This window comes from Carlito syrichta, unplaced genomic scaffold, assembly GCF_000164805.1.
Source record: "Carlito syrichta isolate Samal-C Ts95f unplaced genomic scaffold, Tarsius_syrichta-2.0.1 Scaffold288851, whole genome shotgun sequence".
NCBI lineage: Eukaryota > Metazoa > Chordata > Mammalia > Primates > Tarsiidae > Carlito > Carlito syrichta.
The window spans coordinates 646,937-662,734 of NW_007232947.1; the positions used below are offsets into that span (position 1 = coordinate 646,937).

Genomic DNA, 15,798 nt, shown 5'->3' on the forward strand with positions numbered 1-15,798 from the left:
GGAGAGAAAGCGATTGGCAGTAGAAAACTGTAGGGGAGGGGGGTGGGATTGGCAGTTGAGGGAAGCTGCTAGGGGAGGGAGGGGCATACCTCATCAACAAGGGTACCTGCATGATCAATGCTTGTATACCTAAACCTGTATTTTATCCCACAACTTTGTAAAAAAAAAAAAAAAAGACTACAAACAAAAGGTATGCAGAAAGGTCAGCTATATGCCACAAAAGAAAAGCAGCTACTCTTCTAAATATATATATTTTTAATGCCTATAAAACACATGAGAATATATTTTAAAAGTCAAGGTAGAAATAGTATATATTCCATGATTATCACCATAAGAAATGTAAGCATATGAAACAGACTGGAAAAATATTACACAGAAATATGACACCATATGTTTAAAGCATGAAAAGGTTATATGTAATTATTTTGTTTTGAAAATTTCTTTAATAACGGTTGCAGATTTTTAAAATTAAAATATTAAGGTAGGGTAAAACTCATGAAACCACTGTCTTTTGTCTAAGCAGACTAAATTCGTCTCTGCTTCAGGGCTTCTGTACTGGTTGGTTCCTTTGACTACAGTCTTTTGCCCTGACAGTTACAGGGTCAGCTCCTTCTCCTTTCTCAAGTCTATATTTTTATTTGACCAGACCCCCCAGTGTTGTTCTGCTTTATTTATTAGCTTGTTTTACAATTTTATAGTATTTATTACTATTTGAAACTACTGTAGTTATGCATTGTTGTTGTTGTTTTTTAAATTGTCTCCTTCCCTAGGATGTAAGTTCTCTACAGGCAGGAAACTTGTCTGCTGTTTACTTCTGTATCCCAACATCCAAATAGGGCCTGGCATACAACAGGCATATCATAGTATTTACTGAGGAAATACATTATTCTCAAATATTTTCCCTTCAGTTTGAGGTACAGCAAAGAGAAAATGTGTAGTATTTTTGTACAAATTGATCCTGTTGATTTGGAGCATATACAAGCAGTTAGGGCAATTGTAAAATAAAAAAATTATTATGAACTCTTGTAAATAACCCCTCTTCCCTTACAGAAGTAAAGAAAGTTTGAAATTCTTATTTATACACAGGTAGCCCTGCACATATCTTCAGTTTGCTGCTCTGAGTTCTACTGAGGTGAATCATTTCAAGTCCTATAAATACCTGCTCACAGCATTAAAAAAAAAAAAAAAAAGAAAAAGAAAAAAGGAAGGCAAAGAAAATAAGGCAAGGAAATAACCAGAGTTAAATGACATTCAACTCAGCCTTTAGCCTCTGATATTCAGCCTTCTCCCACTGGTATAATTATACTAGCTGCTAAATTATTGAATGGCAGTGGTGGGGTGGTTGGGGGAGAATAGGCCTGGTCCTGACTGCATTGCTTGATTCTCCATTTTCACCGGTGGCTGAAGCCAGAATATTCCTAGAATTTATGGTCACATGAGCTCCAAAATTCCTTTTCTTGCATAAGCCATTATGAATCAAGTGGCATTTTTACCAGTGAAAGAAACTGAGAGTTATTTCAAGAAAGAGAGAGCGAGCAAGAGTGGTAGGATCTGTCATGTATTAATAGAGTACCAGACAATTTGCACACGTTGCTACATTTCCATTCCTGGGGAAACAAAACTTTTAGCAGTGACATATTTTACTGAATGTCCTCTTTCCAAAATTGACTTCACGTTTTATGTTTTTATCATATTTCCATAATGACCATATTGACCTAAACCATGAAATGGATCAGTTTGATTATTACTCTTTAATCTCTTTGGGGGTACTTCTATCTCTTTGCCATAATCTGCTCTTCTTTTTCTGCCACTTATGAATTTAATGACTACGTGATTACTCATGATTGAGTGTTGACTCTGTAACAGAGGACTTGGGTTTGATTCCACAATTTACTCATAATGTGACCTTCTGTAAATTACATAAATATTCTTTTTTAGGGTAAGTTTCTCATTTAAAAATTCTGAATAATTTAGCACTAATCCCAAAGGATTACTTTTTTCCCTGCCTGGCCCCCAAAGGATTATTAAAAACACTATGAATAGGATGAAGCATGGAAAGTACATGGGAAAGTGTCTGCCATGTAGAAAGAAACAAAAATTACCTGTATTCACTTAAAAATCCCAATAAATGCCTATCCTATATTCCATATAACCTTGCATTCTTTTTACAGGCCTTTCCCAGATAAAAACTCCTGTTTTCTTAAATCTGATCGGTCACAAAATCAACTATAATATTCCATATTGCAATGTGTACAGACATTAGTCATAACTCCCAAATGTGTTTGATTCTTAACACAAATAATTGCCAATGTATAGATTTCACATTAGGGTTGGGGTTTGGATATGTTCCCATAGAGATGAATGTCTAACCCTCTTCACCTTGGACTAGAAGGGAAAAAGCATCTATAGAGCAAACAATTAATTCCACTGATGTTGGGCAAGGGAACAGTGAGAAACTGTGTGAGTACCAATGAGAAGAATAATGCAAGGTAAGTTTGGATAGGCAATGGTAAAGCTACAACATTTATTATTCCAGCCACATCTCTTTGCACCCTTTGTGGTGGCTCAGAACTAAGAAGTTTACATACAAGAAACAAATAAGATGCCTTATCTGACATCAAGTGACATAGTAACGACTAAAGGCTGACTGAGTTTAATGACTCAGGCTTAGTGGCTTTTCTTGTAGATTATAAAAGTGTCCCTCAAATAATTTTAAAACACAAACTTAATTTATGTCAAAATTAGAGTCACAGCAGAAATCACAGTTTATTAAATGTTTCTTATCTTTTCAATGAGATAAATAAAGACTGTGTATTTAACATTCAGTGACAATATCTGGTTTTTTTTGTTTTTGGTAAGCAAGGACAAACTAGTTCTTATGTACTGGGAGAATTACAAAATATCTTTTTTCCCCCTTTAAAGCTGAGGCAGTGTGATTCAACAGACAAAATATATAAAAGACTTTGTAAATGTGTAACTGCAGGCAGGTAACAGCATCTGAATCCTCTTTATTGTATCTATAAAATGGAAAACCTCTTTGTTATCAAGATCAAATAAGGCAACATAAATTTTTAAAAAAGCAATGCTATACACCTGTCATTAACATAATCACTTATTACCAATAAGGAAATAGAAAAATAGAAAAGATTATGCCAAATAGTATATGCCGGGATTTTGAACATTCAAACATAATTACATTGTTTCTTTGCAATCAATTTTGGTCTAGAAATGATCAGCAAGCCAAGCTTTACATGTAATATATATATATATTTTGAGTTGGAGTCTCACTCTGTCGCCCAGACTGGAGTGCAGTGGCCACTCCCGGCCACCTCAGCCTTCCAAGTAGCCGGAATTACAGGCATGTGCTACCACACTACATGTAATATTTTAAAAACATTCCAATAGTGGCACATTCCATTTAAGTGAGCCAATTACAGAAACAAATTAAGAAGCTGCTCCTTTATTTATCTGTATATATGTTTTGTGAAGCTAACTTAAAAGGTATACAAACTAAGAAGTTTCTTGATTGCTGACAAAAAATAAATCCAAGTGGTGGAGATTACTATGGAGTAAGAGTACCAAACCTTCATTTAGTGATTCTGTTGGAAGATAGTTCATTAATACATGAAAAGAAAACAAGAAGAAAGAATGAAGAAAGCATAGGAAGAAGAGGGGAGTAAGAAGGGAAGCGATGCGAAAGGAAGAAGCTGTAAAGGAAACAAGGGAATGACTATATTATTCTTATAGTCAGAGAATGGAACAAATCTCTTTTACTGAGGCAGGGAGTTGTGATATGCGTCAATGTATACAGGTCTAAAAGTCTGGAAGTCAAGAAGAATAAAACTGTTACTATGTGTTCAACATATAAATGATGAAACAGATTTTCAAAGGCATAACAGAACTTGTCTCCTCCACTTTTGCCTGAAGGAGTCTGCTCTCTCCTATCATCAATATTCATTTTGTGTTGTCTAGGAGTGGTTCAGAAAGTATCTCTGATACCTCTGGGAAAAAAAATCATCAGAAACTTACATATCAAGTACATTTAAAAAGAGAAAAAAAAACGGCTGGGCTGGGTGGTTCAGCCTGTAATTCCAGCACTTTGGGAGGCCCAGACAAGTAGATTGCCAGAACCCGCAGGTTCGAGACCCACCTGGGCGACTTGGCAAGACCTCGTCTCTACAATAAATCAAAAATTAGCCGGGTGTGGTAGCCATGCCTGTAGTTCCAGCTCCTTGGAAGGCTGAGGTGGAAGGATCGCCGGGGCCCAGCCGGTCGAGGCTACGGTGGCTGGGATTGTGCCACTGCACTCCAGCCTGGGCGACAGAGTGAGAGTCCAACTCAAAAAGAAAAGAAAAGAAAAAACAAAACAAACAAACAAACAAAAAACAATGAAAAAGCAAGGCAGTTTTGTCAATTAAAGGGTATGCTGGCTTTCTTTTGAAAAGTCACTTTCATGAATTTTAGGCTCAGATACAGCTCAAGGTGATTGCTTGACTTTTTTACATTTAACATTATAATTTAATAAAACCAGTAAAATAGGTATATTATTTGTAATGACATATTGTTAACTAAACTTTTCACATAAGAATTTTCTGTACACAGACAGATATAACTCAAGTGCTTTCAGGCATAGAATGATCTGGTTTATATACATTAAAATATGAAATCTGTGGCTTTGGATTTTGGGCATTGGTTAAAATCAAATGGTGATGTTATTCTATTTATATAAGAGGTCCCAGTGCTCTAGAATATACTCTAATGCCCCCATGGTTCACTTTGTTCATTCTTCAAATCTGATGAAAATGCGAGGGATTAGGCAGAAGGCCAGTTTTGTAAACTAGGATCTGGCAGACACTCCAAGTCAGCAAGAGATTTGAATGCTTTGCTACCTTGTCTTTCTCCTGAGAAATTGTGTCAACTTTTCTTTCTAATAATCTTACTAACTCAAAACTCCATTGCTAGAGGAGCTCAACCATGCCTTAATAACCTGTTATACCACTTGTCTTTGCTTCAAAGGTCATTAAGTCATTTGTCTGAAAATCTTTTTAGATAATTTTTTTTTTTTCAAAAACAAGCTAAGTAGCAGTTTCCATATTTTATTGGAGGTAAACAAGACTCTACCCATTGTTTGAATTGCATAGACTATCAGAGACCAGTCCATCAGGAGGGAAAAATATACCCAATTAGCTCTTTCTCTTTCTCAAGGAGAGGGCAGACAATCCTAGATTGATATTTTAGTGAGTGTGGCCTGCTGCTGTGATGCTATCTTGTTGTTTACACTTGCAATAATGCTCACATACAATTATGACAGAAAATACCTTATTAATAATCCATCCTAAAAGCAAGCTCATGTGTGATGTTTTGCAATATTATCTAGATATTCTGTGAAAAAGCAAATTTTCAATTATCTGAAATAATGAGGATGAAGTGTGTGTGTATATTTAAGGGTCTCTATCAAAAAGATGGGTTTTAAAATATGATTTGAAACTCTTTTGAAAAATTATTCACTTTTATCCTCTGGTGTTATTTAAGTAAAAAAAAAAAATCTACACTGACTTATGGCTTAACATTCTCACCTTTTGTTTTGATCACTTGTGAGTTATCAAAAGAAACAGAAATCCCGTGAGAGAAAAGCTACTTTTTAAATTATCCTAAAGCTTATCTAAGATTCAGCATCACATTTGAAATGTGTTCATGTACATTTGGTACAGTTCTGTATGTTTTGACTATTTCCATGTCCGTTTGCCTTCATGTTGATGAAACAAATATGACAAGGAATCTCAAAGTAGCAATCAGTAAATCTAGTTACCAGCTTCCTACTCACAGTAGACAAGGGGTGACAGGCAAGGAAGCTGGTCCAAAGAGGAAATGAACCTCGGATAAAATAGGAGACTGTCCCCTGGAGGTCACACCAAGGAAACTTCACTAGAGATTTGCCCGCTGTCCCTTCTATTCCCAAGTGACTGAAATGATGGCTGCTGTTAGGGAGTCAAGAAAAGAGGATGAGAGATATTACTTCTCATTTAAGCAACTGTAGAATAAGAATGTTTACATTTAAAACTCTTCAATTTTATTTGCATTTGAGTGCATATGTGCATTTTATTCTTGGTTAAGCAGTTAAATTATTTCAAAAGTAAATGAAAACGTGTATTTAACACAAGAAAAAACACACAATTTCTTTTACTTATATAATGCCCTTTGGCAAAAATAATAATTATTTGAACTCTAAACACTTTACAATTATTAACAAAGCTTCATTTCAGAAATAGAGAAACAGGTTCACTGAGATAAGGTAAGCTTCAGTACCATGTCTGAATTGGATTAATTGCATATTTCAATCAGAAATTAATTCCTAATTGAGGTACTTAGCTAAACGTCTTGTGTACAGTATTGCAGTTGCCATAGCATGGTTGTAATCTGGTACCTGTGATGAAATGCTGTCCAACAAGACTATTAGGGAATTTAGGAAATTATATCTTTACCAAATAGTGTCACCAAATTCTCTCTCTCTCTCTTTTTTAAATAAGGGGGACAGGCAAATTGCAACTCCCAGGCATCCCGCAAAATAGGCAGGTCACCTTAGGGGCAAACTTTACCCACTCAGAAATTCATCTCACATTAGTAGTGAGGATTTGGGCATCACCCCGAAGGGTTATTTTCCTTACTCATAAGTTTAAGGCATACCAAGTTCTTATACTAGCTTACAGGCCATTCTCATTCTACATGGAAATTCTCCAGCTCTCATTTTGTGCAAATAGCTGAGAAATAGATGGTGTTTTTAAAAACCTTTATCTGCTTTATGATTTTCCAGAATTCTTTAACAAAATGTCTCCCTATGTGTACAATTAATATGTTAAATATACTATATGTGAGATGTTTATAGACATGATCAGTATGCTTTCCTTGTATCTCTGCAACAGCAGTAACCAACAAAGATGAATTTTGATCTCTTCTCATTTACATGACTGGTAAATAACGGAAACCAGTGCACGAGCATCCTTTCCAAGAACTGAGTGCATTTGTAGAGACAAAACAAACTCAAAGAGAATTAGAGCTAAACAATTAGAATTTAAGATTTAAACAAATAGAAATATAGAAATCACAGAAAGAATTCTTTAAAGTTTCTGTTTTGCATTTCTTCCAGAGCTCTCATAAATATTGTTTAAAGTTAATGAAACTTGGATGCCATTTTAAAAGGAAGCAACTTTGCAACAGGCTTTGTACAATTATATTTAAAACTACAGAAATAGCATATCTGGTGCTTACTAGTCCTACAACATAGCAATATATTTACTGTGCACTTAAAAAAAGTTTGCCTTTTTTAATACAAATAGCAAAAATTTGTTTTATTCATATAGACAGGAAAGGATGGCACGCTCTCTTACTTGTAATTGTTAGTATATATTTGCACTATAATTTAAAATAAGTTTATTTACTATTGCTAATATATGCGATTGGAGTGACATTCATATGCCTTGCTACCACAGTTCATGTAAAAGTAGCTCCACAAAACACTCTTAAAATGACAGAGAAACTGAAACTAAGATGCTGTTTTCTTTGGAAAGAAGAAATTCTTCCTTACAAAAATGGGCATACTTAATGGAGAAGTTTGAACCAGGTTTACAAAAATTCTGGAAAAATATAAATCATTCCTTTTGGAACTAAATGAAAAGATATCAATTCACATCCTCCTTCCCAAAAATGCAATGATAACCATGTCATTAGATGGTGTAAAATATTAGGAACAAGTTTACCTTAATACAAATGTTGAAAGAAACATCTTCTAAACGTCTTAGAAAGACACAAGCTTTATTACAAATCAATGTTCAAATCGCGGAGCAATATGATTTCAACTTATTTGTTACCTGTATATAGAGGTGCATCTTCTTGTACTGGAAGTTTTTTCAATCATGATACATATAAAAATCACTTCTCCCCAAAGCCATGGAATAGCTATATAAAAGGAAAGGTCTAGGTCCCTGTTAATATTATCTCTGGGTGTCCCCAGATTTTCAACCAAAGAGCCATTTAAAGCATTCCCAAGACACTGCCATCATTCTTTAAATGGTACTTTTTACGTGAGTATCTCTCTTTTTAACAGATTATGTCCCAGTGTCCATTATTTCCAATTCTTTTTTTTAAAGTTGCATAAGTTTAGAATATATATAATGTATATATGTACACCATATGATATACAGAGAGTTCCTAAAAAGGTATACACATTTGCGAACGTCATGCTTAAAATGTGCACACATTTTTTCACCTCCTGTATGTATACATATACTTAAATCCTAATTGAAATTATTTATTTAGATTGCCGTATAATTTATCTGTTTTAATGGCTTTTGTCAATTTTAATGGAAAAAAAAGATTCAAACTAAAATGCATCTCTTACATGTTAAACCTTTGGTAGAGATATATTTATGACAAGTAAATCATTTAAAAAGTTTAAAATATCACAAGTATACCAGATATTAAATTTAAATGTCATTATCTTTTAGTAAAATTCTTACATGACTTATACCTACATTATTCAGTAGCAGAAGTCTAACTTTGGTATGGGTTTTCTATAATGTTAGATGAAAATTTGTTCCATTATATTAAAACTGTTTTATTTTTGTATTTTCCCTCCCAAAATTATTTGCTTATTATCATTAGAAAAATAAATACCATGTTTTAATTTGGAATTAATAATATCTCTTCTCGGCCTTCACATAAACCGGAAATCATAAGAGCTGTATTTCAGGCTCTTATAATTGTCTGTGTTAAGAGTGAGTCTTAAAGGCTAGGAGTCTCTAAAAACCTGTTTTGGAAATTTACTCCAAATTGATTTAATATGCTGACATCAAAAGTGATGAATTGATATTGTGTTTATGATGTTATTAGGCTAACGGGAAGTTCAAATTAACTTTCAGATTTCTAACACATTATGAATTTTATTTATTAATCTTCCAACTCATCTTGCATAAAATTGAGACGAGCTACTATTTTCCATTCTTGTTTTCAGTTAACACCAAGTTTAATATGCAAATTTTATAAAGTATCCATTTTATATGTATTCTTAGAACTATATAGTAATTTAACCAGATAGAATAACTAATATTCTCCATTATAAAATAAAGTTCAAAACTACTCAGCAACAACTCTCCATCATGTGGTATTTCTGTGAAATTAGTATTTTAGGATTTTTCTTGTATAATAGAAATCTTCAGTTTTAACAAAAATATAAAATGTAGTTATCATATTTACTCTGAAACATTAACAAGATTTACTGAAACATTCTTTCAAAGGTGAAAAAATAAAGATTTTATGAAATTTTGATACAAGAATATTCTATGGGATGACAGAATCATAATTTTATATAATATATCTTTTAAAATCTCTTCTCAATTCACTTACTATATTGGAATTAGTTCTGATTTCTAATATATAAAGGTTTACTTTTTCAGAAGTATATGAAAAACTAAACACTCATATGCACCTTCTTATATGTTGTTGTTATAATTAGCATTTGTAAAGAGTCATGAAAATAAATGTCACTAGCCAAGCCTAAACTTTCACATTTTCCTAAGACAGTGAAGAAACAAGCCAACAAAATCTTATTTTTCTCACATGGAGGCAGCTGGTCCTTTTCATACGTCTTTTCATGTCTAAACTTGCTAATTCAGTTGTACATACACATGAGGTAATTAAGTGATTGTCCTTTTGTCCTTGTAACCAAAAGGTGACACCGTTAAAAACTAGAGTTAGCTTTCAACAGAGACACTACATTTTTTAAAAAGTCATTTAAATGTCAAAGCACTTAGAAGGAAGATCTTTTTTCTTTCTTCTAGGTAATTCTGCTTTGGGAGAACAGATAATTGCCTCAGATGGAAAATGGTTTGGAAAATAACACACATTATATTGGTGGCGAATGAACTCATTTAAGTTGGTGTATAAACTTATACACTAAAGATATGTGATGAAACAGTACTTTCTGGGGTACACAAATTAGTGTGGACAGTCAGGAAGAGTTAAGAGAGAAGATTCCCTTTTTCTTATCCCAAGTGAACATCTAGAAAGAAACCATAAGACTTGGCATTTCCCCTGATAAATCAAAAGAAAAGATGTATTTGGATACTAACATCTGTTGGCTTCTCTGCGCCCTTGTAGGACTCACTTGGAATGCTTTCCCATTACATCTAACTACGTACTTCCCTATGCCTCCTCCTATCTAACAGTACTTATCACTTAGCTGTCTCTGACAAATAATAGGAAAAGCAAGCTTACATCACCAGTGGTGGAGTTAGAGACCGCTGGGGCTGCTGTCAACGCCTGTCCAACAAGTACCATTTACTTGACCTATTATGCAGGCAGCCAGGGACACGTTGTTGTTTTGATATCTTTCTTTCAACAAGACATGAAGATCAAAAACGTTTTGCTCTTCAAGATTTTTAAAATTTTAGACTTTCTACCTTTACTTTCTAAACTTTGTTCCGGTACAGGAGGCTTCTTGGCCAGTTGAGTCAACATGTGCCTTCTAAAGGGAGTGCTGAGATTGTATAAGCATCATGTTTATGATCATTAAGTAATCACATATTAAGAGGAAATAAGGCCAGGCATGAATTTGATCAGACAATAAAATGCAAGTAGATAGTAGAAAGGTAGAATAAAATGAGAATTCATAACAAATGTAGCTTGCACATAAAAGCTAAATGCTTTATTTCACCAAAGGGTTAATATTGGAGAAAGTGAATGTCAACATGTACACAAAACTAAATAGAAGATTAGCTTTCTGAAATTAGAAATCCAAGCCGCCTGATAATACTGTTGTCCCTTACAAATGTTTTGAAACTTCACATTTTTTTTTTGCTCCTCAACATAAAGGCCATACCAAGGAACCTCAAGAAAGTAACAATCAATTTTTAATTTTTTTCTTTCTTGAAGAAACCTTTCAAAGTTCATACATTAACACTGATGTGCAATACCAAATTGTCAGTCCCACAGGACAGATGGAAACAGGAAAAGTCAGATGGTTGGCACTCAAAAGCAGCAGCAATTAAGCAGTTGAAAGTGGGTTGGATTGTCGGTTTATTTTTGTTCCATTTGAACGAATCAAGAGAGACACATAGCCTTTTTCAAGGAGGAAATCAAGTCAAACTTGATGCTTCCTCTCTCTGACAGTCTGAGGTGGATGGTTTGTCTACTCCCCTTATTCAGTTTAATTCTTTATTCGATTTAATTGCTCTCTGTACTCTAATTTTTGCAGAGGTTGTATGCAAGTTTGTCCCCTGCCCCCCCCAACAAAAAAAGAAATCTTTCTCCTTTCTTCACTCCCCTCTTTCCTATAGAAAGGCAATTCTCTCCAAGAGGAGAAAGAAATCCTGTGCATGCTTAGGGAGGGAGGAGGAGGGAGAGGAGAGGAGAGACGGGAGGGAGAGGGGGAGAGAGGGGGAGAGAGAGAGAGAGAGAGAGAGAGAGAGAGAGAGAGAGAGAGAGAGAGAGAGAGAGAGAGAGAGAGATAAAGAGACAGAAAGAGGAAGCAAGAAGATGGGGGATGCCCAACATCAACTCCAGGCTCTAATCACGGGCGCTGTGCAAAGTGCTTTTCTGGGAGATGCCCATGTGGTCTCCCATTTCTCACAATAGGCCACCCCGGAATCCCTCCCTAGGTCTCAGACTCCCACCACCAAACCCCAAGTGCATCCAGCAGAAAATCTTTCGGATGCATCCAAGCACCCAGGCACCGCCGGGGTGGCCGTGCCGCCAGTCCCGCTTCCTTACCTGGAACGAGGACCAGGAGGTGGTGCCGGGGCTCGGTTCCCACCGCTCTCGGCGCGCGGACCGGCGCGAGGCACACGCGTACTCCCGCCGCCTCCGCTCTCGGAGGGGCAGCCTGCAACACAAAAGGGGTGTGTGGGTGTGGGTGTGTGGGAGGTTTTCCAGGGCCACCAGCTGGTCCCAGCTGGCCGCCCCCACCCTACACACACCCCTTCGGGGCGCTGAGCCCCGCTCTCGACCGAGCACCACCCTGGGGGCTTGCCCGGTGCGCAGCCTCAAGTTGCCGGTGCTAACTGCCGCTGCCGCCGCCGCCGCTGCAGGAGGAGGAGGTGGAAAGACACCGGGGGCAGTACTCGGTCTAGAGCATCCCCACACTGCAGCTTCTCCAGGAATCCCTCCAGTGAGGAGGCGGCCGCCCATCATCTCCCAGCCCCGGTCTCCTGATTGGCTCCTCCACGGGTACGCTGCGCCTAGGAGCCAATCCCAGCGCACTAATAATAGGTGGATCCGCTCAGCCAACAGCGCCCATCCCAGTTCTGTTAGTGTCTCTCCATCCCCACAGCGGACAGGGACCTGAGAAGGGGGGCTGGGGAGGGCCAGCGGAGGGGGTGGTCTAAGAGGGGAGCCAGCCGATCCCCAGGAGACACAATCAAGGGCATCGGACCACCACTCTGGGTAGACTCAGGGGTGCCCCACAACCTGTTCAGCAAGCCGTAGGCACAGGAGAGGGAGAGCATCATACAAAGCTTTTTTTTTTTTTTTACTTTCAATCAAAACCTGCCCTGATACTGAGCATGCCCAGACCGCCACAGAGCCCTACGAGTTTCGATGTGTGTGGGTTCGCCAACTGTGGGTTTTCGAAAAGGTGGGAGCGGGGAAGGGAGAGGAAGAAGTTTGTCTTTGGCCATTTGACCCGGCGGAGTTGTGAGAAAGCAGGACAGGGTGGGGCTAGGAAAGGATCCCGCACAAGTGTCCTCAAACCGAGCCACAGGGAGGTGGCCCTCTGGGCTGTCGGAGGCTCACGATGTTATTCTGCCGGGCTCCGGGGTTGGAGGCGGGGAGGAGATCGTTTGAGCTCTGCCGGGTGCCTGGGGACTTCTGCTGAGGGGTGCGGTGGAGCAAGGGTGCGGGAGGAGCTCCGTCCCGTAGCTGGAGGCAGCCAGGAGCGACTCCACCCAGCAGCGGCTGCCGGGCAGCGAAGAGCGCACTGGGAGTTTCCACTGCAGCGACCAATAAGTTTGTAGACTTGGGTCAAGTGCGACGTTGTTGGGGATGCTTTTTTGTGCCGGCCCCCTCCCCCATCTCTCCCCACCCCTCGCCAGCGCCGTGACGACTAAACATAGGTTGTCTCCCGGCTTTCTCTCTTCCCAGCTGAACCGTTCTGCTCGGAAGTAAGAAGCTTTTCCCTTGTGAGGGCGGCGGTGACCTGATTGTCTCTAAGCTCTCAGGCAATTTATAGCTCGGTAATACCGAGAGATACCGAACAGGAAGGCTCAGCGGGTGGGGGAGGAGACCAGGAGCTAGGCGAGGGGCGGGTGGGAGGAGGTGAGCCCAGCTCCAGAGACCCGCGGGTCCGTTCCCTACTCCACAGGTGAAAGGGTTTCAAAATGCACAGAAGTCTTTTCTTTCTCTCACTCACTCGGCCTTCTTTAATGGCCTTAGGACTTCCTATTCGTTTTGCTTAGAAATCCTAGCATTTTGTATAAACACGATCAATAACCACATGCGAGAACTGTCCTAATTGGGCTCTTTATTTTACTGAGAAGATTATTTTGGAATCCCAGGTGAGAAAATAAATAGCTATGTTAACTCCCTGAGCCCATCCACTTTGAACTGGAGTTTTATTAACGTTGGTGTGCAAAGGTAACTGTAGCAGGAATTCAATTAACTGTAACACATTTATTCAAGGTTTTAATTAAATCTGTTTATGCAATGTTTAAGATTAAGATCTTTTTGTAAGTATAGGAGAGAAGAAGACAACCTTGATATAAATTTATCCAAGTCACAAATACTTGTGTGTTTTTTGGCAATTATGCTTGCACAATAGGGGTTTAGCATTAGAGATAGAAGTATGAAGAGAATGCACCCCAAGTTGTAACTTTATGTAAATATCATCTTCCATTTTCTAAAATATGATCCAAGCTTTATTTTAAAATAAGTTTATATTTGGAGAAAGATGATAATAGAAGTTAGTTTGAAGTTGATTTCAATTATTTAGTGAAGAGGAAGAGGAGGAGGGGAGGAAGAAGAGAGGAGAAGTAGGAAGAACGATAAGAGAAAAAGTCATGGAGGAGGAGAAGAAAGAAGAAAAGGGGAGGAGAAGGTGGAGGAAAACGGGAGAGAGGAGGAGGAGAGGAAGAACTAAGTACGTCTCTAATTTTGTTGGGCAATAAATATCTTTGTATGAGGGGATTATTGTAATAGCTAATCTTTATTCTAAAAATACACCTACCTAGCACAATTTCTAGATTCCAACTATTAAAAACTGCATATGTGTCCTGTTTACTAATAGGTGCATGTAGAAACAGATACACAAAATAAAATATAATACAAATTTTTACATTTCTGTTTCAAACTTTGATTCTATCATCAACATTTTAACCAATTTCTTTTCCTGTTCACCTCCCATCTTACCTAACAATCTCTCTCTTTCAGTGGCTATATAATCTTTGCAGGAGGCTGCAGGCTAAAAAAAGAAATGGGCTTAACATGTGTCTTGTCCTTAACTTTAGAATCAATTGCGTTTCTGCTAATAAATATTAAGAAGTCTCTATGTATACCCTGGCTGTAGATACACTCTGGTTTTTAGTGGACTAAGATTTTAATTGTCCCTCCTATTCTTATCTTCTCCCCAAGCTCTGGAAATGGACTGAAGACATCTTCCTGGTCCTACTGGTCTTATACAACATCATACTTTTCTGATACAGAGTGTATATCATCCATCTCTTTGCCAATTATAGTAGACTCATTAAAGATTTTATTAAAAGAAAGTTCAGGTCAAATGCCCTGTCTCTCTCCTTGCATTCTTATTTCCCATTTCATAGGTACTTTTATATGTAGAATCTCTGTGTCTTTTGCTACTGAGACTTAGCTCATCCTCTGCTTGTGTGGTATTTACAAAAATAGTTTGCTGTTTTCAGAACTCCTCATATCTATTTTGTTTGTTTTGCTTCTTTTTTCTTTGTTACAAAAACTTTTATTAACTTTTTTCTTCACATTTTTTCCCTGATTAAGATCTCATGGTCATCATTTTCTTTATTCCTTTTTTATTAGTTTCATCTATTTACCACTTTCAAGCTTCCTTTGCCATCTATTTTAGGCTACAGGTTCAGAATAGAAACTAAATTGGATTGGGGCACTGAGAAGAAAAGTGTGTCTTATGGCAAGAGTGGGAATTAGGGACTTGAGAACTAGAAATTCATTAAGTGAAAACTTAGCCAAGGTTTTCTGGAGACCACAGAAAGGATACATATATGAGAGAGGTATCAAGAAAATTCTGCATGTTGGTGGAAAGGCTAGTATATCCTAGTCAATCAATTGCACTAAAGCATTCCTTTTAATCAAGACTCATATATCAGTAATTTTTTAATCTTTTATAGTCATACTATTTGTCTGCTAAATACTATTTATAAATGTCATTAGCCAAGATTGTAAAATATATATAATAATAATCAATTTCTCTAAATTTTTCTGTTTATTCTTTGTATAGTCATATCTTATCATTCTTTTCACTTTGTTCCTATGCATTTTCTGCCATTGTTTTTCAAAATACTTTTTGTTATGTTTTCCAAGACAGATGATTGAATAACTGCTTTCTGGTGAGAAGATTTGAGTAGAATTTCAGCTTCATCACTAATTGGCTATGTGACCTTGAAAAATGTAAAAACTACTCCTCCAAGCCACAGTTTTCTTATCTATACTATGTACATAAAAACATAACATATATCCTTAGGTTTTATTGTGACCATCAAAAGGAGCAGTGCACATAAAGTGCTAGTTTCAAGCACATAGCAAGGACTTAATGTTTTTGTTTTTGTT

The 15,798-nt window shown here is 37.3% G+C and overlaps 1 protein-coding gene across 4 annotated transcripts in view; it reads right to left on the bottom strand.

The window, feature by feature from the left end:
• The window catches only part of SYT1 (synaptotagmin 1), a 588,991-nt gene extending 576,784 nt beyond the window's left edge, over nt 1-12,207 (bottom strand). For 2 of the 4 annotated variants that reach the window (XM_008053907.2, XM_008053906.2), the window contains exon 1: nt 11,764-12,121. The gene's annotated coding sequence lies outside the window, so the exon portion shown is untranslated. Of the gene's footprint in view, nt 1-10,482; nt 10,489-11,763 lie in introns of all 4 variants that reach the window. The other 2 variants (XM_021710394.1, XM_021710395.1) reach the window with 2 other exon arrangements.
• Nucleotides 12,208-15,798: the final 3,591 nt, after the last annotated feature.